The sequence below is a fragment of the Mirounga leonina genome, unplaced genomic scaffold (genome assembly GCF_011800145.1).
Source record: "Mirounga leonina isolate KUSES-001 unplaced genomic scaffold, KU_Mleo_1.0 Mir_125, whole genome shotgun sequence".
NCBI lineage: Eukaryota > Metazoa > Chordata > Mammalia > Carnivora > Phocidae > Mirounga > Mirounga leonina.
The window spans coordinates 22,150,404-22,174,839 of NW_023270305.1; the positions used below are offsets into that span (position 1 = coordinate 22,150,404).

The 24,436-nt window shown below is 40.6% G+C and overlaps 1 protein-coding gene across 2 annotated transcripts in view; it reads left to right on the forward strand.

The window, feature by feature from the left end:
- The first annotated feature begins 21,805 nt into the window (after positions 1–21,805).
- VIT (vitrin) overlaps positions 21,806–24,436 on the forward strand; it is a 101,265-nt gene continuing 98,634 nt past the window's right edge. For both annotated transcript variants that reach the window (XM_035000906.1, XM_035000907.1), the window contains exon 1: positions 21,806–22,056. The gene's annotated coding sequence lies outside the window, so the exon portion shown is untranslated. The remainder of the gene's footprint in view (positions 22,057–24,436) is intronic.

Here is a 24,436-nt window from a genome sequence, read left to right on the forward strand (position 1 = left end):
TGAGATCGAGCCCCACATCGGGCTCCCTGCTCAGCGGGAAGCCTGCTTCTCCCTCTCCCACTCCCCCTGCTTGTGTTCCCTCTCTCGCTGTCTCTCTCTCTCTCTGTCAAATAAAATCTTAAAAAAAAAGAAAAAAAGAAACAAGAAGGAACATTTAAAGTTGAAAGTGATAAGAATGAGTTTGGTTCTTCTTTTCAGACTTCTGAAAAATGAGGAATTTGGTAAGAAAAAAAAATCTATGAAGTAGAAGAAATTGACCTTGAATTGCAGATTATGTGCTTTTCTTCCTTGAACTTGATCGGCTGGTGACCTGGTGCATTCTGCATTGCAGACATGTGTCCTCAGAGCACATGTTTCTTGTCTTCTTTCAGGTGCCCTGGGGCCTCTGTGTAGAAGACATTTTTTTTTTTTAATTTCCTACCTTGGGGTCCTCTTGAACTTAGGCAGTATAATTTGGGCCCCAATCCTACAGGAGTTACAGGTCCATGATTACAAATTTTCAAAATATATTTATTGTTTCCACCCAGAGACTAAGCAAGCCAGACAGCTCCATGTCACTTCTGCTGAGCAGAGTTTTCCCAGATGTCCCCCCCTCCTGTGGTTGTAGTCCTTCAAGGAGTCTGGCTAGACGCTGTGCATCAGGTACCCTAGCTCTCATCTCCTGCCCCTATGTGAGTGACAAAACCCAAATCCCTAGAAAACAAACTAACAGCCCCTCCCCCACCCCTTCTCCCCAGGCCAACTGCAGCACCAGCTTTCCTGTTTACTGCTCTGGTTTTCATTTCTTTTTTTCTGGCCACTGGAGATTTCCCATACTTTCTGCATGTTCTTGAATAAACATATTTGTAAATTATTTCAAAAAAATGTGTAATTACTCTGTGGATGTATCATAATTTATTTACCTACCTATCAAACTGTTTGATTTTGTACAATTAGAAATAACACTCCAGCAAACATCGCTACACCTAACCATTTACGGAAATATGCAATCGTTTCCCTAGGGTAGATTTTTAGTAGTGGATTGTTGAACCAAAGCTAAGTATATTTTGAAGGTCTTCACTTCACTCATAGATAGCATACTTTTGTCCTTTTCTTGTGATATTTACTTAATTCTTCCTTATTTTATACTTATTGATGGATTTAACATAGTTTCTAGTAAATTTCAAGCCTTATAGTCAGTAAGTGTTTAATATTCCAGTAGTTTGAACACAGTGCCACCAAAGCACTTAATAAAAGTCTATTGGCTTGAATTGAACCAAATTTAGAAATTTCAATTGTCCAGAATCAATAGTAATGAACTTGTCCTTGAGTTTCCTTGGAAGATACCTCCAGCACAGAAAATATAGGTCCTGCGTATCTGGGTTTTGTGCCAGATCTCCAGAGAAAGGAGAGGATGGAAGATTGAGGAATAATGAATGAATGTGTAGTGACAAGAGAGACAGGAAAATGGCCAATGAGTACATTAGAAAATGCTCAATTTCATTAGTCATCATAGAAATGCCAATCAAAACTACAATAAGATACCACTTCACACCCACTCAGATGGCTAACATCAAAAGACAGACAATAACAAGTTTTGCCAAGGATATGGAGAAATTGAAACTCTGATGCATTGCTGGTGGAAATGTAAAATAGTGCACTCACTTGGGAAAATAGTTTGGTAGGTCCCCAAAATGTTAAACATAAGAGTTACCAATGACCCAGCAATTTTGTTGTTGGATATCTACCCAGGGGAAATGAAAAAAAAAATGTCCACATAAAAACTTGTACATGAATGTTCACAGTAGCATTATTCATAATAGCCCCAAAGTGGAAACAATCCAAATATCTATCAATTGATGACATTATAAACAAGATGTGGTATATCCACCCATACAATGGATTATTATTTGTCCACAAAAGAAATGAAGAATTTATATATGTTACTACATGAATGAACATTGTAAATGTGACTGATTCCTAGTGAAAGAAGCCAGTCACAAAAGACCATATATTGTATGATTCCATTTATATGAGATGGCCAGAATAGGCAAAGCCATGGAGACAGGTGCTGGGGGGAGGAGGGAACAGGAGTGACTGCTAAATGGTACTGGGGTTTCTTTGGGGGATGATAAAAATGTTCTAAAATTAGATTTTGGTGATTGCACAACTCTGTAAAAACCATTATACATGTTAAGCAAGTGAACTTTATGGTATATAAATTACATCTCAATAAAGCTGTTCAAAATAAAGGAGAAAGGAAAAGTGATCTGAACTCCAACTTATTTGCCTCATTCTTCTTGTTAAACTTCACCTTCCAGTAATTACCATTCTTAGGCATAGCCAAATTTCTCTCTGGCTCAATAATAGTTTGACATTTCCCCCCAATTTCCAGAGCTTATGAAGAGTGCAGTGCCCTCTAACTTTCCCCCCAACTTCTTTTTGTTCTTCCTGCTGTTGACTTCAGCATTGATTTGCCCAGGCTCAATCTTATTCACTACCTTATTTTCTGATCATGGACTATTTGCTCTGTGGGGGAATTTACTACATGCTCCTTAGACTTTCATTGTTTAACAACCTTTTTCTTTATGCTACCTGCCTCTTTGCGAAAGTCTTTGAGAGCAGGGATAGGGAGGTTTATATCTTTCCATGAGTGTTCTTGTGCCTTTGCATATAGCTTAGAGGTTATAACCTCACAGATTATGGCTGTAAAATACCAAATTTGTCAATAAACTGATAGGGACAGTTGTTTCAGAGACAATGAAATGCATATTGTAGGATTTTACTTTTTTAAAAACACCCTCTCTTTCACTTCTTCACCTCCAAGCCTACCTCTGCAATTGTGAACAAGGCATAATGGAGACATTTTCCAGAAGATAGCATGAAAACAGCCAAGTGTCCCCAGTATTAACTTCCACAGCAATATCCTTTACTTCTCCTTCCTAAACCTACTAGCAACCCCACATTGATTCACAATTACAGCTCTACTACAAACTAAAGTTTGTAGTTTCTATGTGTGGGCACTTCTGCAGGAATTTCCAGGATATTAACTAGGCATTTGGGCAGATCTGGAGGTGGGGTGGGGGGAGGGAGAGAGAATATCTCCTTTGCTTGGGAAGGCAGAGTGGTGATTGTACTGTGATGAATGAAGGGAAATTTTGCTGAAGGAATAAGTCCTCTGGGCAGGAGGACCGAATTAGGGTTTGGATCAATTGTCTGAAAAGACAGAGAGTCTTTTCAGCAGAGACTGGGAAGCTTGATGGAGAAAGCCCATCTTTTATTCTTACCAAACTATTCTTAGAGATGCTAAAAATTCAGCTGGCATGAGAACTAAATAGATCAGTTTACTTTCTTTTTTTTAAAGCTCTCACGCAGCCGTCTCTTCTATTTTTATGATTTTATGCATGTGCTTTGATATTTTTCTATTGCTTTTCCCCATTTTCTCTCAAGAGCCTACTCCCAACCACGAAATGTAATGATGGGAAACATACATTTGTTCAAGATAGCATAAGATGTGGTTTACATTTTTGCTTCACTTTGCCCAAAGTGTAGTTACTTTTCCTTTTAGGTGTTTCCAACTACAAAATTAGGGGAAGAGGGAAGGCGGGCCACACACTGGTTAACTTGAGTTCACTTTTTGTTTAGAGCCGGGAAGGCTGAAACTAAAACAAACTGCAATGCATTTGGCTATTGTGGTAAGAAATGAACTCTCTTATGCTGAAATCATAAAATAATTTATCAGAAGAAATCTTCTTTAATGATAAGTAATAGTCTTTCCAAATCATAAATTTTACTTTATTATTTTTTTTTTGTCTCAAGACAGATCTTAATTTGCTGACCAGGCAGGATAGCCATTGTTGTGGTAAAGGAGAAGAGACACACTCTACATCTACCACCTGCCCTGATGCTGATATCAGAAGTCTAGAGCTTGGAGTCAGAGACCGTCACATGCAGAAAAGAGGTTATTGGCATACGGGAGAAGAGAAAACCATGAGAATCAATGATTCACCTAGGAGGGGAATAAAATAGAGGAAAGGGCCTAGGACTGAGCCCTGGGGACACCAACAAGTAGAGGGAAAGCGAAGAAGGAAATGCCAGCAAAGGAGATGGAGAAGGAGTAGTCAGGTGGGACTGTAGCGAGGTGTAGTAATGAGGTGGGGACAAAACCAGAAAGGGTGTCATCATGAAGGGTGTCATCATGCTCTCAGAGTAGCTGCAAGAAGAGGAGTGTTTCAAGATAGAGGACATGTCAAATGCACTGAAAGGTCAAGTAAGAGTGAACAAGAAAGTGGTCATTGTACTTGACCTTGTGGAGGTAACAGGTGACCTTGGCAGGAGCAGTTTCAGAAGAGTAGTGAGGACCAAAGTCCCATTAGAAAAGGCGGGGGGGGGTGCGGAGAATAAGAAAGTGGGCAGTGTAAATATGGACAACTTTCAAGAAGTTTGCATGTGAAGTAGAGCAAAACTTTGAGGCAGTAACTAGATGGGAATACTGAGCCATGGAAGAAAGATGATTTTTTGTCTATTTTTTAAGATAGAAGATTTTAGAGCATGTTAGTATGCTGATGAGAATTCTCCAGAAAAGGAGAAATTGATATTATAAGACAAAGAGTATCATACAGAATAGTTTCACTGCCCTAAAATTCTTCTGTGTTCCGCCTACTCATCCTCCTTCTCCCCTGACTCCTGACTTTTTACTGTCTCCATAACTTTGCCTCCTCCAGAATGTCATATTGTTGGAATTATACAGTATGTAGACTTTCTCTTCTCCTTTTAGCACTGAATAATATTCCATTATCTGGATGTACCACAGTTTATCCATTTACCTACAATAGGACATCTTGGTTGCTTTCAAGTATTGATATTTATAAATAAATCTTCCATAAGTCTCTATGTGTAGATTTTTGTGTGGAGATAACTTTTCAGCTCAATTAAGTAAATACCAAAGAATGCAACTGCTGAATTTTATGATAAAAGTATGTTTGATTTTATAAGAAACTATCAAATTATCTACTAAAGTGACTGTACCATTTTTCATTTCCACCAACAATGTATGAGAATTCCTGTTGCTTCATATCCTCACCAGCATTTGTAGTTGTCAGTGTTTTGGATTTTAGCCATTCTGAGAAGTGCACGGTAATATCTAATCATTGATTTAATGTATGATGCCCTTATGACATAGGATATGGAACATCTTTTCATATGCTTATATGACATCCATATATCTTATTTGGTGAAATGTCTGTTGAGGTCTTTTGCCATTTTTTAATCAGGTTGTTCATTTTCTTGTTAAGTTTCAAGTATTCTTTGTATATTTAGTGTAACAGTCCTTTATCAGGTATGTCTTCTGCAAATATAGTCTCCTAGTCTGTAGCTAATCTTCTCATTTTCTCAACAGTGTCTTTTGAGAGTAGAAGTTATCAATTTTAATGAAGACCAGCCCATCAAGTCTTTCTTCCATGAGTTGTGCCTTGGGTTGTATTTCAAAGTCGCTGCCATACCCAAGGTCATCCAGATTTTCTCCTATGTTATATCCTAGGAATTTTACAGTTTTGCATTTTACGTTTAGATCTATTATTCCTTTTGAGTTAATTTTTGTGGAAGGTGTAAAGTCTGTGTTTAGATTCTTCTTTTTTTTTTTTTTTTTTTTTTTTGCATGTGGATGTCCAGTTGTAGCACCATTTGTTGAAAAGACTTTTCTCCATGGTATTGCCCTTGCTCCTTTCTCAAAGATCAAAGCTGACTATCTTTATGTGGGTCTATTTCAGGGCTCTCTATTCTCTTCCACTGATCTCTTTGTGTATTCTTTTGCCAATACTGCACTGTTTTGATTACTATAGCTTTACACCTAAGTCTTCTTTTTTTTTTTTTTAAGAGAGGGAGAGAGTAGGGAGGGGCAGTGGGAGAGGGAGAGAGAATCTTAAGCAGGTTCCACACCCAACACAGAGCCCAACCCTGAGATCATGACTTGAACCAAAATCAAGAGTTGGACACTTAACTGACTGAGCCACCCAGGCGCCCCACTTTATACTAAGTCTTGAAGTCATGTAGTTGGTCCTCCAACTTTGTTCTTCTCCTTCAATATTGTGTTGGATATTCTGGGTCTTTTCCTTCTCCATATAAACTTTGAGTCACTTTATCAATACCCACAAAATAACTTGCTGGGATTTGGGTTGAGACCAAGAGTAGTTTTTGACATTTTCTGAGTTTATGATTTTAATCAGTAGGAATGTCAGTCCAAAACAAGTCCCAGTTTTGCCCAGTACTGACTGTATTTGCCAGACTGCCAGAAAATGAAAAGTCTAAATCCCAGACTCTGCTCTCGGTATTCTTAAAATCCAGTTGGAAAGAAAAGATTCACTCGTGAGACAACTAGAAAATAAAAAGGGCAACATATGGCTTAGTTATACCTGGGTAATAAAACCAACCAATGCTTTAACAGTTCAGGGAAGAAAAGAATTTAATCAAATATATTTTTATTTAAGGTTGTGTGCCATCCCCAAATCCTTTCCTTGAAAATTCTGTTTAGCTTCAAGCATGCACAAGGTCAGATTTTTCAGAAGCTGAGTGTCGTTGCTATTGTTCAGGTGCCAGAGGACTAGGATTTTGAGATGGACATTGTCAGGCAACGATCATGTCGATAATGCACATGAGAGTATCCCCGGCTAGGACTGAAAACTAAGTCCTTCATAGAAACGCATTATCAGGGGCACTTGGGTGGCTCAGTTGTTAGACGTCTGCCTTTGGCTCAGGTCATGATCCCAGGGTCCTGGGATCGAGCCCCGCATCGGGCTCCCTGCTCTGCAGGAAGCCTGCTTCTCCCTCTCCCTCTGCTTGTGTTCCCTCTCTCGCTGTGTCTCTCTGTCAGATAAATAAATAAAATCTTTAAAAAATAAATAAAAAAAAAGAAATGCATTATCCTTCTTGATGCCTCTGAGCCTTCAAATTCCATAGATTCACCCAGAAAAACATTTAGGAGAATTGAGGATTGCCCTGGGGAGAGGGATTGAGGGAAATTTGTACTGTTTTACTAATCAGAATTTGAATTCTAAGAGTACAAGTAGCTAATTCAAGTAATTTTCCACCAAGAGAAGGAGAAAGGCACAAGGGAAAGAAGAAAAAATATATGGGTAGCTTACCTATCTTAATTTTTACATCTGATGTTTGAGAATACTGCTTCACTTAGACTTCTTAGGCTCTGGCACGCAAAGGCTGTAATCTGCCTTTGAATGTTACATACCTGTGAATCTGTTTGCCAAGTCGATTAACTTTTTATAATTCCATCATCAACTGAGAATTCTAAAAGTACATTCTCCTACTGTTGCTATGAAGTAAAGAGAGCAAGAACTCTATGAAACTGAAATCTTTTTGAAATCCTCAAAAATATCAAACACAAACCATGGAATTAGCTTTGGTAGCAGAACACCATGTAGACTGCTGATCAGTTCAATGAGTCAAGTCACTCACTTCCTAAAAAGAAGAAATTCTATTTTGGCTTCTTAGACTTAGTGTGTGGAAACAAATACCTACGTATGGTGATCATGCCTTTATTTTTTTTGAAGATTTTATTTATTTATTTGACAGAGAGAACTCGCGAGAGCACAAGCTATCCCTTATTTGAGAGAGAGAGAGAGAGAGCACACAAGCAGGGGGAGCAACAGAGGGAGAGGGAGAAGCAGACTCTCTACTGAGGAGCGAACCCGACTAGGGGCTTGATCCCAGGACCCTGGGATCATGACCTGAGCTGAAGGCAGACGCTTTAACGACTGAGCCACCCAGGCGCCTCGTGATCATGCCTACAAGATTTCTACAGGAATTTCACGATCAAAATTTATGGTGTATGGGTGAAAGGCCCTTTGCACATTCAAATCCAAAAATAGACTCTTTTACAAACTAGCTATTTACTGAGATCCTTGTGCTATTAGTGTCAGAGTAAAATAGAGTGGTCAGCAAATGTCTAGAGGATCTTCAATAAATAAATTAAGCCATTCCCAGGCAATAAAATTTCTACTCTTCTTAATGGCAACTTTGCTTCTTTTTTCACAGAATAGTCTGTTATTTAGTAACTCCAGTTATTACACATGTGCCCAGATAAAAACATTCACACTGTCCATTATTTTGTAAGCTATGAACAGGAATATCAAAAATATATTTCTATTTCCAAGCATTTATTTATTTGACAAACATTTATCAGTTTCTGCCTATATCCCAGGCTCTGTACCAGGCCTGGAGAATAGAGAGAGAGCAAAAATTAGTTTCTGAATTCAAGTTTATGATATTCACAAATAATTACAGCAAGTGACACATACCGGAATAGAATTGCCTTCTAGGACCTATGGAAATTGAAGAAGGGATGATATAGAAATAGAGTAGGAAGGGTGCCTGGGTGGATGAGTCGGTTAAGCGCTGGACTCTTGATTTCAGCTCAGGTCATGATCTTGGGGTCATGAAAATCAAGCCCCATGTCAGTCTCTGTGCTGGTTGTGGAGCTTGCTTAAGATTTTCTCTCTCCCTCTCCTCCTGCCCGCCCCCATCCCCACTCACACACATGCTCTCTCTCAAATATATGTATGTATAAAATAAAAAAATTTTAAAAACAGAAATAGAGTAGGATGCGCGGGAGTATGCCAGGCAGCATCTGGAGGAGAGACATTCCTGAGAGAAGAGCTGTACCTACAGACACAGGAAGGGGTCATCCCACACAAAACAGATGGGGCAAGTGGTCCTGTCTGGCTGTGCTCAGGGTACAGGAGGAGAGGGGTGGCAAAGGAGCTGGGTGGGTCAATGGAAGCATCCTAGAACTCACACGCCATGCCCAGGAGGTTGGACCCCCTCAAGGAGTGGGGAGCCACCAAAAGAGTTTAAGCAAGTTGTAATCAGATTTATGCGTACAGATTCCTCTGGCAACAATACAGAGAATGGGGGGATGAATAAGACTGGAGGCAAAGGAACAAGTTAGGAATTTATACAATTGTCCGGAGAAGAAATAATGAGCACAATGGAATAGTATTTAGTCATGAAAAGAAACAAAATACTGGCAAATGCTACGACATGGATGAACCTTAAAAACATTATGCTAAATGACAGGTGCCAATCACAACAGGCCACATCCTCTATAACGCCATTCATATGCAATGTCCGGAATTGGCAAATATATAGAGGTAGAAAGTAGATTAGTTGTTGTCAGGGGTTGGGAGGAGGAGAGAATGGGAGAATGGCTAGGGGGTGCTCTTTGTGAAGTGGGATGATGAAAATGTTCTAGAATTGATTGTGGTAATCAATGCATAACTCTGTGGATATACTAAAGCCATTGGATTGTACACTTTAAAAGGGAGAATTTATGATACATGAATTACACCTCAATAAAAAAATTTTTTTAAATATTTTTTTTAAGAAAAACAATGAGGCTAGAACGAGAGCAAGTGGTAAAAATTTTCTGATTCTGTCCTGCAGAGCTGGGTAGATGGGGCCACCGCAGAACAGGGCAGGAAATTCAGGAGGATGACAAGCTCCTTTCCGGGCATTTTGGTTTGAGGTGCCTGTTAAGTATCAAGATGGTGATGAACCATAGCTAGGGGAACTCATGAGAGAGAGTCCAGAAATAAGGATTTGAAAGAATTCAGCATATATTTTGTACTTAAATCTATGGAAGTGGATACAACAAAGATGGGCACATGAGCCAAGAGAGATGAGGCTGGGGCTAGACATCTGAAGGAAAGTCATGTTGCAGGAATGGACAGAAGAGGTGCCCTCCAAGGAGGGTGAGAAGAAATTGTCAGAAAGAAAGAGGTAACTCAACACCCTAACACCGACCAAGTCCAGCAGTGACACTAACTCAGTGTTTCAAAATACCTGGGAGCATCTCTAAACACAGTTTTGCTAACTCAGGGAACCTTGGTGGTCAAGTGCACCCACCCTGGACTCTGGAAGACTGTTGCGGCCCCGTGGCTCAGTCCACGAGCTGGATATGCCCCCCAGGCTTCTGCACGTGGCTCCCCTGTCACGTGGTTGGGAACTTCATGATCTCTTCATCTTGCCATCTTCATTTTCCCTGTTCTGCTAATGAAGTGGTTATGTTCAGCTTTCATCATAATTAGTGTTCATTTAGTTCAAGTGCTTTGTAATTAATCTTTTATGCTAATCAATCTTTTTATACATTAATATATCACAAAACATGGGAAAGCAAAACATTTTTCTTACTAGCAAATTGAATTAAGCTTCCTCAACCTAAAAGCAGGGTGGAAACAGAGCCAGACAAACCAGGCCACAGAAAACCTGCCTTTGCTGAAAAACAGACTCTCCAGGCTGCATTAAATTGTGCATTCAGAAAATTGGAAAAATAAGCTCCTCCAAACCATACCTTCCCCCATTTTTCTCAGTTAGCAAGGTATCCCTTTTCAACTGGCTTATGGTTTAAAAAATAAAAAGATTTTCAATACTCATTTTTAGCTCTAGTCAGGATTTCTTTATTTGAATTTTAAATGTGGAATTATCAGCAAATACTGCCAGGGAAAGCGCTCCAAATTATGTCCTTTATTATTACTTTTCAAGCAATAAATAGGCCTTACATATAAGTCCTGCTTTATGATTTTAAACAATCTCTTTTAGCTATTTTTTTTTTTCCTGTCCTGATCCTCATAGCAATGTATGTAGAAATAGCACGGTCAGGGGAGAGGCTGCTTGGGTTTAACCGGGACCCCATTTCCCCAGCTATGTGGCCCTGGGCATGTCACTCTCTCTCTCTCTCTCCCTACGTTTTCTCATTTCTAAAATGATTGCTACTCACTGGGGTGGCTTGAAGATTAACCGAATTCATATATGCAAAATGCTTAGAACTCTACCTGGTATAGAGTAAATGCTCACTAAATATGGCTAATCTTTTTTTTAATATTTTTATTTATTTATTTGAGAGAGAGAATGAGAGAGAGAGAGCATGAGAGGGGGGAGGGTCAGAGGGAGAAGCAGACTCCCCGCCGAGCAGGGAGCCCGATGTGGGGCTCGATCCCGGGACTCCGGGATCATGACCTGAGCTGAAGGCAGTCGCTTAACCAACTGAGCCACCCAGGCGCCCTTGTTTTAAGATTTTATTTATTTATTTGAGAGAGAGAGAATGAGAGAGAGCATGAGAGGGGGGAGGGTCAGAGGGAGAAGCAGACTCCCCGCCGAGCAGGGAGCCCGATGCGGGACTCGATGCTGGGACTCCAGGATCATGACCTGAGCCGAAGGCAGTCGCTTAACCAACTGAGCCACCCAGGCGTCCCCTAAATATGGCTAATCTTATAGTTATTATCTTATCAACGTTTCCTAAGACCAGAGGCATAGAAAGGCAAAGCTTCTCAAATAATACATAATACATAGCATTAGGAGTTCAAATGTTTTCCACCGGGCTCCTGGGCCAATACCAAACAAGGTACTGGGGCACAACCCAGGACCTTAGTGAACACCCGGGAGGATGCTGGGTGGTACTGAATCAAGGATGTGCCCTTTGCCAAGAGAGCCGGAAAGGCCCTGCCCATGCCCCACCCAAACCGCAGTGAGAGCCGAGTTCTTTGCTAGGCAACCTTCAGCTCAGGGAAGCAGCAAAACTTAGGCTGTTTACTTGCCTGGTACCTAGATACAACCAACACGTCTCTCATTTTCTCTTCAGGAGGGGAATTACCGGTTGAAGATTACAAAGTTTTTCATCTCATGGAACAGCTTGCCAAATTGTTTTCTGAAATTGGTACAACAAATTTGGTTGTACCGATTTCTACTGCTTGTTGTCAACAGTACACCGGAACGCGGGTCTTCACCATCCCTATGCCGAATATTTAACAAATCTGTGCCAAGCTGACAGGCTGAGAATGGTGTTTCAGTATCACTTTTTTTTTTCAGTATCACTTTAATTTGTATTTACTGAATGTCCAGATGGGTTAAATGGGGTTTTCTGCACATGCTTATTGCCCATTTATTGTGTGTATGTGTGTGTGTGTGTATTTGTTTATGTCATTGGCCTCTTTGTCCATTTGGTGGTTCTTTTGAAGCTTTCTTATTGATGTTAAGTATTTTTATATTTTACACATATTAACCATTTGTCATATTTCTTACAGATATCTTCTCCCACTTGGTCATTTGTCTTTTAGACCAATGGATATTTTCTTCTATCATTTCTCCCGCCGTGGCTTTCATGGCCGCCCTGCCCTATCTCAGACTCAAGCTCTCTTCATTGTACTGCTGATGGGAATTCCTGGGGCTACCTTCCCACAGCATAACTACCACCACTCGGGCCCCCTCCATCCCGATGTGGATCACCCATACACGCTTTCCCAGGTGGTAATCTGCCATTGTTTCCCACATTAAGACCCCAATATGGGGTCCCTCTCTAAAAAGACCCAGGCCCTTTTCCTGGATTGTTTGCAGGGCACACTGAGCCTTTCCCTTCTGCACGTGGCAGGAGTTTGGTTTCTCTCCAGCTGCAGCACCTTGCATTGCCCGCCCTCAAGGCCTGGCTGCCATCGGCTTCACATCCACATAGATTTACAAGCCAGCACGGTTGGGTGTCACTAGAAAACTTGAAAATTTGCTGTGCACTTCTTCTCCAGAGCAGTTGTAAATATTACTAAAACGATCTGATTCCTGCATACTCACTCTGATCTTATCCAGAACAAGGCCACATCATCATTGTTATTAATAATAACAATTTGTGCAATTTACAGATTATAGGGTGTTTTGTTAACTTTACCCCATTTGATGTTCAAAATGATCAAGCCAATTATCTTCCTCATTTTACAAATGAAGAATCTGACTGTCCATGTGACCCTTTTCAGGCTAAAGAGGCAAAAGACGTGAATATAGGTCTCCTGGCACAAATCTGATATTAACTTTCCATTCGTACACTATCTTTTTCCCTTTAAAAAATTTATCTCTTCATATTAAAATAATTCCAGATTTACAAAAATGTTGTAAAAAGAGTACAAAGAATTTCTGTATACTCTTTATCCAGCTTCCTCTAATACTAATATTTCACATACCTACAATGATCAGAATCAGAAACTTATCACTGATACAACATCATTATCTAATCTTTGGACTTCATATAAATTTCACCAATTTTCCCACTAACATCCTTTCTCTGGTCCAAGATCAAATCTATGATCACCTGTTGCATTCATGGTCCTATCTCCTTCTCCTCTAATGGGTAATCATGCCTCAGTCTGTCTTTCACCACCTTGACACTTTTGAAAAGTACTAGCCAGTTTGTTTGTAGACTATTCCTCTATTTGGTTTTGCCTGATGCATCCTCATGATTAACGTCAGTTATGCATTTTTGGCAAGGATCTCACGGAAGTGATGTTGTGTTCCCAGTACATCCCGATAGGAGGCACGTGGTATCATTTGTCTAATTACTGATGATGTAAACTGGAGTCACTAGGTCAGGTGGCGTCTTTTGGTCTCTCCACTGTAGAGATATTATCTCCCCCTACTTAATTAATACATATCTTCTGGGGAGATACTTTGAGGCTACCTAAATATCCTGCTTCTCATCAGCTTGGTTTCCATTTCCATCGTCCTTTCTTCATTTATTAGCTGGAACTCTTCTGTAAAGAGAAGTTGTTCCTCTCCCCCGTTTATTTTTTTATATTAGTACAAACCCCTAAATTATTACTGTATTGTATGTGTTTTAATTCATTCATACCATTATTTGGTTTGTTGTTCAAATTGTGCCAGGTTTGGCTCCTGAGAGCTTCCTCCAGTTGGGTCCTGCAGCCTTCTGACATGTTACCATCATTTTCTCACTTACTGGCCCCAAAATGTTCCAGGCACATCTTGTACTCTCCCCTTCTCAGCCCCAGAATCAGGCATTTTCTAAGGATATTTGATTCTGTCTATTGAAGAATGGTAATTAGAAACCAAGCTTTCGTTCTACATATGCTCATTGGTAATGGGCTTTTATTGCTTCTATGCTCTGCATCCTTAGGAGGCAGAGCAAGGACATATCTGCATGTGCACACACTCACATGCCTATATAAATTTCTATATTGGTAAACAGAGACTATTCCTCCTTCTTTGCTAGTTTTTCTTTCTTTTAATAGACTTCTCTGGTTGAATTCCATTAGCTAACATCTCTAGTACAGTGTTGGATAGTAGTAGTAGAGATAGTAGGTATCCTTGCTGATACCTATTGTCAGTGATCTGGGGAGATATTTTGAGGCTACATAAATATCCTGTTTTATTTAGTGGCATAGTAGGAATGCCTCTAGAGTGTCCCCATTAAATAAGATAATAGATTTTAGGTCTAAGGCATATATATTTTCTTATGTTAAAGCATCAATCGATTCTTGTATTCTTGAATACTTTTATCAGCAAGAAGAAATCTGAATCCAGACGGAAGGCATGGGAAGAAAGACACAATGGCAAACATGGGCACTGATAAAATGTGCTAGTGTAGGAACTATGAAAGTGTTCCCTCTTCTCTTCATTCACACCCTTGCCACAGTCTGTTTATGAGTAGAGTCTTGTATCCTGTACCTAAACTTTGCGCTTGTCCATGAAATTTGTTTTGGCCAGTGGAATGGGCCGGAAATGGGACACTGAGCCAGTTCTGAGGCTAGGCCTTAAGACACCTCACAGATTTCCTATTGCCCTCTTCTGGCTTCACCATTTTTGCCGCCAGAAGTCCTCCCCGTGTAGAGCTCTTGCCTTGCAGCATAGGCAGCAGAATGAACACAGAAGAGAGGTCTACCAGCCAACCCACACACCTCTAGTGAGAAGCAGAGCTGCCCAGTATAGCACAACCCAGCTTAGGTCAGCAGAGCCCCAGCTGACCAGTGTTCAGTGAACCAATCCTTTATTTTAGACTCCATTTGCTTACTTGGCATAAAAGGGAGATATAAGGCCTATGATCTCCTGCCAAACATTTTGAGCCCTTGTTTTGAATAAGGTACTTTTGTATTTTGCGAATCTGCCAGACCAGCAGCCTTTTTTAATGCTAGGATCTACGTTATAGCCTCCAGTTCCAAATATCATCATTTAGGTCTTTGAATGTCTTTCATGCTACTGCAAACACAGTGATTTATCTGCATTTACTTTTTTGTCCGTTTGGCCTAGAATATTGTGGGTGTTATCCAATATTTGCTACAGTGATTTCAGCTCATTTCTTTCGGGGAGGCATTTGGGAGTAGTAATCTTTCTAACATTCTCTTTTAAAAATAGGCCTAGGAAGATGAATTCTATTGGTCCACTATCTCCTTTGCACTCCTGAGTTTACCTTTTGTGTCATAATCAATACTTCCTGTCTAATCCCCAATCAATTTATCCCTCTGATATATTCTTAAGAACTCCTCCTTCCAGTTTTGGAGGCTCTGTTACATTCCGTGGCAAAATTCATTGTCTACTGGTTTAGAAGTGATCCACACTCTCAGTTTGGCTCCTTCCATTGTTTGAAAGATATGTTTTTCTTGCAATAACCCCTTTGCTCCTGACAGACAGCAAGAACATAAATTTAACAAAAGCTAATCATGGTAGCAAATTTTCCATTTCACACTGACACTACCCAAAACAGGTGTGCTTGGAAGTAATGTTCAAAAGTGTCTAGGAAACAGAAATAACACCTGATCATTGCAGTAAGCTTCTACCAAAGTGCAGGGAGAAGTCTCAAAACTATTGTAAAGGAGTCCAAGGCGAATCATATTTCTATGAAAAATTGGTAATTAGAAACCAATTGGTAATTAGAAACACGAGGCAGCCTTAGACATTTCAGTGAACTTGTGTTATAAAAGGTGTAACTCCTGTGTTTTATACCTGCTCACAGTAAAAGTATCAGGAGGGTCTGTAAAGGCTACCTCATTACTTAGACTCTTAAATTGCCATCCTGCATTTTTAAAAGTCACATAAAATAATGGATTTGTGAGATGAAGAGGGCATTGATTTCCCTGAGTTCTATCTCCAGGGTGGAAAAAAAAAAAAAAAAAGAGGTAGTATTTTAAAGAGCCATCAAGTTCAATGTTTATGACAATAATAAAAACTTTTGATAGAAAATGTTCTAAGAGAGATTTGAGTTGTTGTACTGGATACAGTAAAGACCGGGACACTAGGTTTTGTAGTAACAAACAGTTATTTAGGAAAGAACTGATGCTTTCAAGCATCCATAGGTGATTTATAAGCCAAACAAACTCAAGCAGTAATTCGGGAAAAACTGAACCATCACCAATTCTGTTCTCAACTAGAAACAACCTAGAAGTTCAGTTTATGCCAAGTAGCAAGCTCAAGGCCACTTACCAGGAAGCTGTGATCATGTTTTCGTTAAAGAGGTTCAGAGATTTCCCTGGGGTTCCCAGCCTGACCTTTGCTTGGACACAGCTGCTGCCGGCCTTGGGTGTGGCAGGTCCAGTCACTTCTCAGCAACATCATCGCTCATCCACACCAGACTCTGGGACTTCTGCTACAATGTTTTTTATTCCATTTTATCCCAATTCTCCACTCTCATTCTCTTTCCCTCCCAGGCAAGCATTCTAATGTATTTGTAATCATTTAACTAATACGCACCGTATATCTATCATGTGTCAGTTCAAAGAGCTAGGAGGAATAGGTCAGTGACCAAAACAGATAAAAACCTCTGCCTTCCCAGGCCTACATTCTAGAGGAGGATGCACAATGAAAAATTAAATAGGAAATATTGTTAAAATGTAATAGACACTATGAGAAAAATAAAACAGAGGAGAGGAAGAGGAAATGTGGGGGGGTAAATGGGTGCCATTTTAAACAGGGTGTCCGGGGCGCCTGGGTGGCTCAGTCGTTAAACGTCTGCCTTCGGCTCAGGTCATGATCCCAGGGTCCTGGGATCGAGCCTCACATCGGGCTCCCTGCTCGGCGGGAAGCCTGCTTCTCCCTCTTCCACTCCCCTTGCTTGTGTTTCTTCTCCCGCTGTGTGTCTCTCTGTCAAATAAATAAATAAAATCTTAAAAATAAAATAAAATAAAATAAACAGGGTGTCCAAGCAGGGCCTCACTCAGGATTTGACATGTGAGCAAAGTGGTGATCCATGCAGATACCCGAGCGAAGCCATCAGCAATAGCAAGTACGAGGCTCGGAAGTACCATGGGTCTGCTGAGTACACATTCACTGATAAGTGTTCCTGCAAAATGTATATTGTTGTTTTATGTGCATCATTTTAATTTTCATAATTGCATTTGTAATAGTCTGGGTTTTCCAGAGACAAAAGAACCAAGAGGGGAGAGAGAGAGAGATTTACTATAAAGAATTGGACAACATGGGGGCGCCTGGGTGGCTCAGTCGTTAAGCGTCTGCCTTCGGCTCAGGTCATGATCCCAGGGTCCTGGGATCGAGCCCTACATCGGGCTCCCTGCTCGGCGGGAAGCCTGCTTCTCCCTCTCCCACTCCCCCTGCTTGTATTCCCTCTCTCGCTGTGTCTCTCTCTGTCAAATAAATAAATAAAATCTTAAAAAAAAAAAAAAGAAGAATTGGACAACATGGAGGCTGAGAAATCCAGGATCTGCAGTCAGCAAGTTAGAAACATAAAATTGACACGTAAAATTAACCATTCCAGTATTGTATTATGTTTCTCATTCTGCTTCTTACTTTCCCTCAAAGTAATGTTTTTAAAATCAATAGCTATGGTAGGCAGAGTTCTAAGATGGCCCATGATCTTTGCCCCGGGGCATGATTATGTTATGTTCCGTGGCAAAGCAACATTGCAGATGTAATTATAGTTACCTATCAGTTGACATTAAGATAAGAAGATTACCCAGTGGGCCTAAACTCATCACAGAGTCCCGGTAAAAGCAGTTTTCTCTGGTTTATTGCAGAAGAGAAAGTCAGAGAGAAGCCAACCATGAAAAGGATGCAACATGCCATGGCTGGCTTAAAGATGGAAGGGGCTGTGTGCGGAGGAGTGGGGTGGCCTCTAGGGTTCAGAGCACCCCTGGCTGACAGCCAACAAGAAACCGAGGCCCTCAATCCACTACTACAAAGGGCTGAATTCTGCCAACAACCTGAACCAGCTCAAGGCAGATTCTCTCTCCGAGCGTCTAGATAAGAGCCCAGTCCAGCCGACATTTTGATTTTAGCCCGGTGAGACCCTGAGCGGAGAACCCAGTCATGCCACGCCGGGACTTCCGACCCACAGAACTGTGAGCCGGTAAACGGGTGTTGTCTTAAGACGCTAACTTGGTGGTCCTTTGTTACCCAGCAACACAAAATGAATACAGTAGTGTTGATGTACATTGTACTTATTTAAAAAACACTAACATCGTATTTGCCTCACGTGAGGTAGGATTCCAAGAACTTTACAAATATTAATTCCCTTAATTGTCGTAACTCTGTGATACGTTAACTCTGCATAACTCCCATTTTACAGACGAAGAAACTAAGAAACAGAGAGGTTAGGTTACTTGTCAAATGTCAGGTGCTGAAACCAACAGTCAGACTTAGGTGGTCTGGCCTGGGGAACTGATGCTCAAGCCCCACATGTAGTCCTTTGCTTCTAGGTGTTGCATAATATTTCTTTGTTCTTTTTAAAGAATTTATTTATTTATTTGACAGAGAGCGAGCACAAGCAGGGGGAGCGGCAGGCAGAGGGAGGGGCAGAAGCAGACTCTCTGCTGAGCAGATCCCAGGACCCTGGGATCGTGACCTGAGCCGAAGGCAGATGCTTAACCAAGTGAGCCACCCAGGCAGCCCTATTGCCTATTTCATACTGTGCATTTCCCATACTTAACTCCTTAGTTCCATAGTTCATGTGTGGACTATGACTAAGTACTTTAGATGGCTCTCTAGAATGGTCACATTTGCCCACACCTCCAGGAGCCCCTCAGGACCACCACACGTCTGCCATGGGCGTTTTCCGGCTTTCTCATTTTTGTCAATCTGATGAAAATAAGGTGATATTTCATTACTTTAAATTTTTTTTTTTTGAGATTTTATTTATTCATTTGACAGAGAGAGAGAGAGAGCACAAGCAGGGGGAGCAGCAGCGAGAGAAGGAGAAGCAGGCTCTCCACTGAGCAGGGAGCCCGGCGTGGAACTCAATCCTAGGACTCCGGGATCATGGCCTGAGCTGAAGGCAGACGCTTAACTGACTGAGCCACCCAGGTGTCCCTTCATTACTTTTTTAAAAAGGGAATTTCTTGGGGCACTCGGTTAAGCATCTGACTCTTGGTTTTGGCTCAGGTCATGATCTCAGGGTCATGAGATGGAGCCCTGTGTGAGGTTGTGTCCTCAGTGCAGAGCTTGCTTGGGTTTCTTGCTCCCTCTCCCTCTGCCCCTACGCTCTGTGCTCTCTCTCAAATAAATAAATAAATCTTAAAAAAACAAATAAAGGGAATTTCTCTTTCTTTTTATTATGAAACACATATTACAAAACCTTTGCTAGTCTAACCATTTTAGGTTCATTACGCATTAGCATTAACTACATTCAAAATGTACAACCATCAATATCTACAGTAGTCTCCCTTATCTGCGGTCCCTCTTACCCACAGTCAACCTGGTCTGGAAACAGATGATCTTTCCGATGAATCACCAAAGGGTCAACAGTAGCCTAACGCTATGTCACAGTGCCTCTGTCTTTCACCTCACTCTGCACAGACACCGCACTATCTTGGACCATCACAAGAAGAGTACAGTACCGTAAGATATTTTGAGAGAGAGTGATCACATTCATATGACTTTATTACTGTATATTGTTATAATTATCCTATTTTATTATTTGTTATTGTTGTTAGTCTCTTACTGTGCTTAGTTTCTAAATCGAAATTTATCATAGGTATGTACATGTACATATAGGAAAAAACATAGTATGTATAAGATTCGGTACTATCATCAGTTTCAGGCATCCTCTAGGGATCTTGGACTATGTCCCCCACAGATGAGGGGTGACTACTGTATTTCCAAAAGTTTTCATCACCGTACACACATCGTTGCTTTTAATTTGCGTTTCTCTTTGAGCATCTCTTCATTTGCTTTTCAATACATTTGCATTTGATTTCTGCCTTATTCACCACAAGATAACAAATTAGTGAAAGAGAAGAAGCTCCAAGTGAGTATAGAAGCTAACACAGCCCAGTTGCCTCTGAATCACACAGCTTTGAACTTGAATCCCAGTTGTTGCCTTTCTGTCTGGGTGAAAAGTCAGTATCTCTTTGAGCCTCAGTTCTCTTATCTGAGGAACGAGAATAATAGTATTGGCCTCTTCAGGTTCTTCTAAGTATTAAATGAGGTGATATATGTAGAGGGCTATCACCATTCCTAGCAAAAGTAAGTATTTGATAAATGGCAATTATTATTATTATTATTATTATTATTAATAATAATTTGGTTTGGGCTGCCATTTCATCTGAACCTTCCCTGACCCCCTGATGGCGGAACAAGACGTCCTCCATGTGGGCAGCACCATCCTTCCTACCCATGGTCTTAGGTTCAGGGTTTTGTGGAGGAAGAAACAGAACTATGAAATAATTTAAAGATTTTATTTATTTATTTATTTATCTATTTATTTATTAGAGAGTGAGCGGGAGAGAAACAGCATGAGAGGGAAGAGGGTCAGAGGGAGAAGCAGGCTCCCCGCTGAGCCGGGAGCCCGATGTGGGACTCGATCCCAGGACCCTGGGATCATGACCTGAGCTGAAGGCAGACGCTTAACCAACTGAGCCACCCAGGTGCCCCAGAACTATGAAATAATTTAAATGCAGAACCAGATGGAGGGGAAAAAGTTAGATAGCATTCCAATGTTAATCTTAAATAAGGAGCGATCTCAGTGCCCACAGATAGGGCTGCTGGGAGGGAGGGCTCTCCTCTGGGGCTGCCGGAGTGCACATTCCCCAGCAGGAGGAGAAATGGCTCTGTGCGACCTCCCCGCTTGCTGGAGAGGAGATGCTGGGTCACACTGATACCCATCTGAATCTCAAGGAGTGCCAGATGTACGCTTTCATGTATGTCTTTTTTTAAATGGTGTGATATGCTAATGTTAGTCTCTTACTGTGCTTAGTTTCTAAATCGAAATTTATCATAGGTATGTACATGTACATATAGGAAAAACAAAGTATGTATAAGATTCGGTACTATCGTCAGTTTCAGGCATCCGCTAGGGATCTTGGACTATGTCCCCCACAGATGAGGGGTGACTACTGTATTTCCAAAAGTTTTCATCACCGTACACACATCGTTGCTTTTAATTTGCGTTTCTCTTTGAGCATCTCTTCATTTGCTAACATGCGTGCATGTTTTGAGTCTGAATCCCTTCACTTTAACTGATGACACCAATAATAACTAAAATTGGCAGATTTCACTTATGATGTGAGCTCGCCACCATCAGTTTTTTGAAACATGAGCAGGTTTTGCTTCCCACTATTATTATCTTGTGTCCTGTTACCAGCAGCATGGACTACAGTCATTTCATTAAGCTTGCCAAAACGCAGAAAGGACCGAAGTGAGCTAAACAACAACAACAAAAATAGCATTACTATGTAGGAAAAGTAAGTGTTTTCAACTCTAAGAGTGAGAGCCCAGCAGAACCAGCTTGGTGGTATTGGCACAGTGTTCAGTGTTCTTTCCTTATGCAGTTTAATCAGCTGTTTACTGGCATTTGAAAAAGAAAGAGAAAATTTAATTGCCCCGTGTTAAGTCCTTTTTAAAGTATACGTTTTATTTCCCATTTTACTGAGGCACTTCTCTTCCACTTTTTAGATTTTCTAATTATAGAATTCGCTTACTGAAAATGTGTGCTTTAGGCTAGAAAAGAATATTTAGAAATCCTTACCCCAAAGAAAAGCAAGTGGGAGTGGAAATTTGAAAGAGGACCGCCTAATTCAGCACTAAAACCAGTGTGAGAAGCTGTGTGTGTGTGTGTGTGAGCATGTGCATGTGTGTGTGTGTGGCTAAAATGTGCTTTTCAAAGTGCTGAGAGGTTGATGGGAATGTTTGATTAGCTCCTCTGAGAAAAGAGAAAAGTTGCTTGGACCTCTTCTTGTTTCTTCTTTAGAATAATTTGGATGGGATTTGTGATGCAGAAAAGCTTAAGGAAAAAAGGATATTCATTCTGTGTGGTGGAAAATTTTTGAAAAAAAATTGCTCTCTTCAAACAAGGTATGTCTGATGAATTACTAAGCTATGTAGATAGTTTGCTTTCCATTTCTTATTATAAAAACCTTAAAATGTATTTATCATCAAGAAACTACAATACATACCTTGAGCAAGTAATCAGTCTGTACAAATTTTAGTCTCAGGAGAATTGGGAGGGGGTGGGGGGAGTTGACATCCTTGTAAACAACTAATATTATGTAGATCCACTATAAATGAATTGTGCTGAGATAAGATTAGAACAAGATTTTTGACTGTATTTTTAAACCAATGTTATTATGGTTAAGACAAGTTGGAAAGTATGACATAAGTCTCTTTATTATGCTACCCTTTTTTATACCTTGCTTCCTCTATGGAATATGATAGCAATGTAACAAATTGCTTCCAACAATGTATGAAAAGCAGTATGAGAAAAGGACACATTGATGCTAAGTGAAGAGAAATGATTTAGTGTGGATCTAAACTTCTCTCTACTCAGACAGATCTCAGTGGAATGTGGCTAGTTGTACAATTCTGTATCTTGTTTCTACTGGAAGTGTTTTCTTAGGCTGAAAGCTTCTTTAACTGATAAGCCCGAGAAAAGGCTGGTATTGTCAAGTCTACTATTGTAGCTCAAATTTGCCCAGGGAAACAGGGTACAAATCTCTTTTAAGTATGATTTGTGTCAAACTAGTATAAACATGGGATAAATGACTCAAGCACAGGTTAAACAGAGAGGATAAGATTGAATAGTTAGACTCGATCCTTTCCTCCAAAAAACCCAGGCATCTTTGCCATCCCCAGATCGAGAGTGGAATTCCAGATTTTCTTTGGGTTTATTGTAAAAATAAAACCAGGCATTCTTGGCTGTGGTGGTTATTCAAAAATGTGAGCGTTAAGAAAATAGCATTTTGCCATTACGTTGCGTTGCAATAAATTTGGAAGCTTTGGTGGTAAAGTTCTGAGGTTGTTTTTCCCTCCATCTCTTGAAAGATGAAAACACCCTGCAGCAAAGCAAGATCAAACGCTATTTGTTTGTGTATTTTCTCTGTTATGTACGTTAGCTGCAAGGGGTGACTACGCCTCCTTCGGTAGGAAAGTTGGACGTGTCTGTCTGTTATTTATTGAATTAAAATACCCTCTTTTGTAAAAGGGCTTTAGACAGAGAATTGCGAGACTAAAGGGCTGCATTTTTAATTGCAATGTGCTGGTTTCCCAGACTAAGCTTGATTTGAATATATCTTACACCTCACCACGGAAAGGAAACACCTAAAGAACATTGGAAATGCTTAGTATCCATCCTGAAATAGCGTTCACTCTAGGAATATCATTTAGAAGATCTAGGGATCTCTTTTGCCAAGTTACTGATTACAGGAAGAATAGTTTCTTTCAGAAAAAAACACACTGGGTTTAAAATGGTTTATGAATAGCATCGGGAAGACAGAAATGCTTGTGCTGTTCTTGTCTGTAATTCCTGTCAGACGTACCGGGACGCGGGAAAGTAGTAGGGTTAGCGCGGTGTTGCAAGCCTGGAGTCCTGTAAGGGTAACAGTTCTGCCACTACCTGGCTGAGTCACCTGGGGAAAGGTGAGCAACCTTTCCCGACTTTCGCTTCCCCATCTGCAAAGGAGAAACCGCAATGCCTGCCCACATCCCTCCCACGGTGGTCATGAGCTTCAATATGGATTCTCAGCTCCAATAGGGTTTTGAAACTTGGAAAGTTCTATAGACAAGTAATCTTCCCCCCGCCCCCATCCCATATTCAAAACCAGATTACACTGGAAGGAGTCATTGGTCTCAAAATAAATGTTTCGTGGCCTCCAGGATGTTACTTGTGGCCACATGTGTAACTTCTCTGCTCGCTTCCTTGGAAGCAGAAGCCAGGTAGCAATGGCGGTGGGTGATCTGTCAGGAGAAGGGCATTCCAGCTGTGTGAGCTTGGGGAAGTTACTCCACATCTCTGTGTCTCCATTTCCTCACGTAGGAGATGAAGAAGTTGGACAAGATCGTCTCTAAGTTTCTCTCCTAATGCTATGGTTCCATGCACTGGGACCTCGCCAATGTCAAGACATGGCCAGGCTTCTATACATTACAAAGTGAGGAAGTAGCAAAATGGGGTTTGGAACCTGTGGCATATTTAAAATATTTATGTTTACGTAACTAATGACTTTTTGAAGTATACAAAAATGAGATCTACCATAACTGCATATTATATAAATATAACATAAGTGTGTATATATGTATATACATGTGTATATATTATATTACCATATTATTATAATATATATATATGTTACTAAGGACAGTGTGGGCCAAGTTGTATAACAGACTTCTTTCAGTTTCCTGGTGCATTTCTATGACTACCTGTGTACCCTTGTGTAGAGAGAGTTTCAAATATCTAAATTTA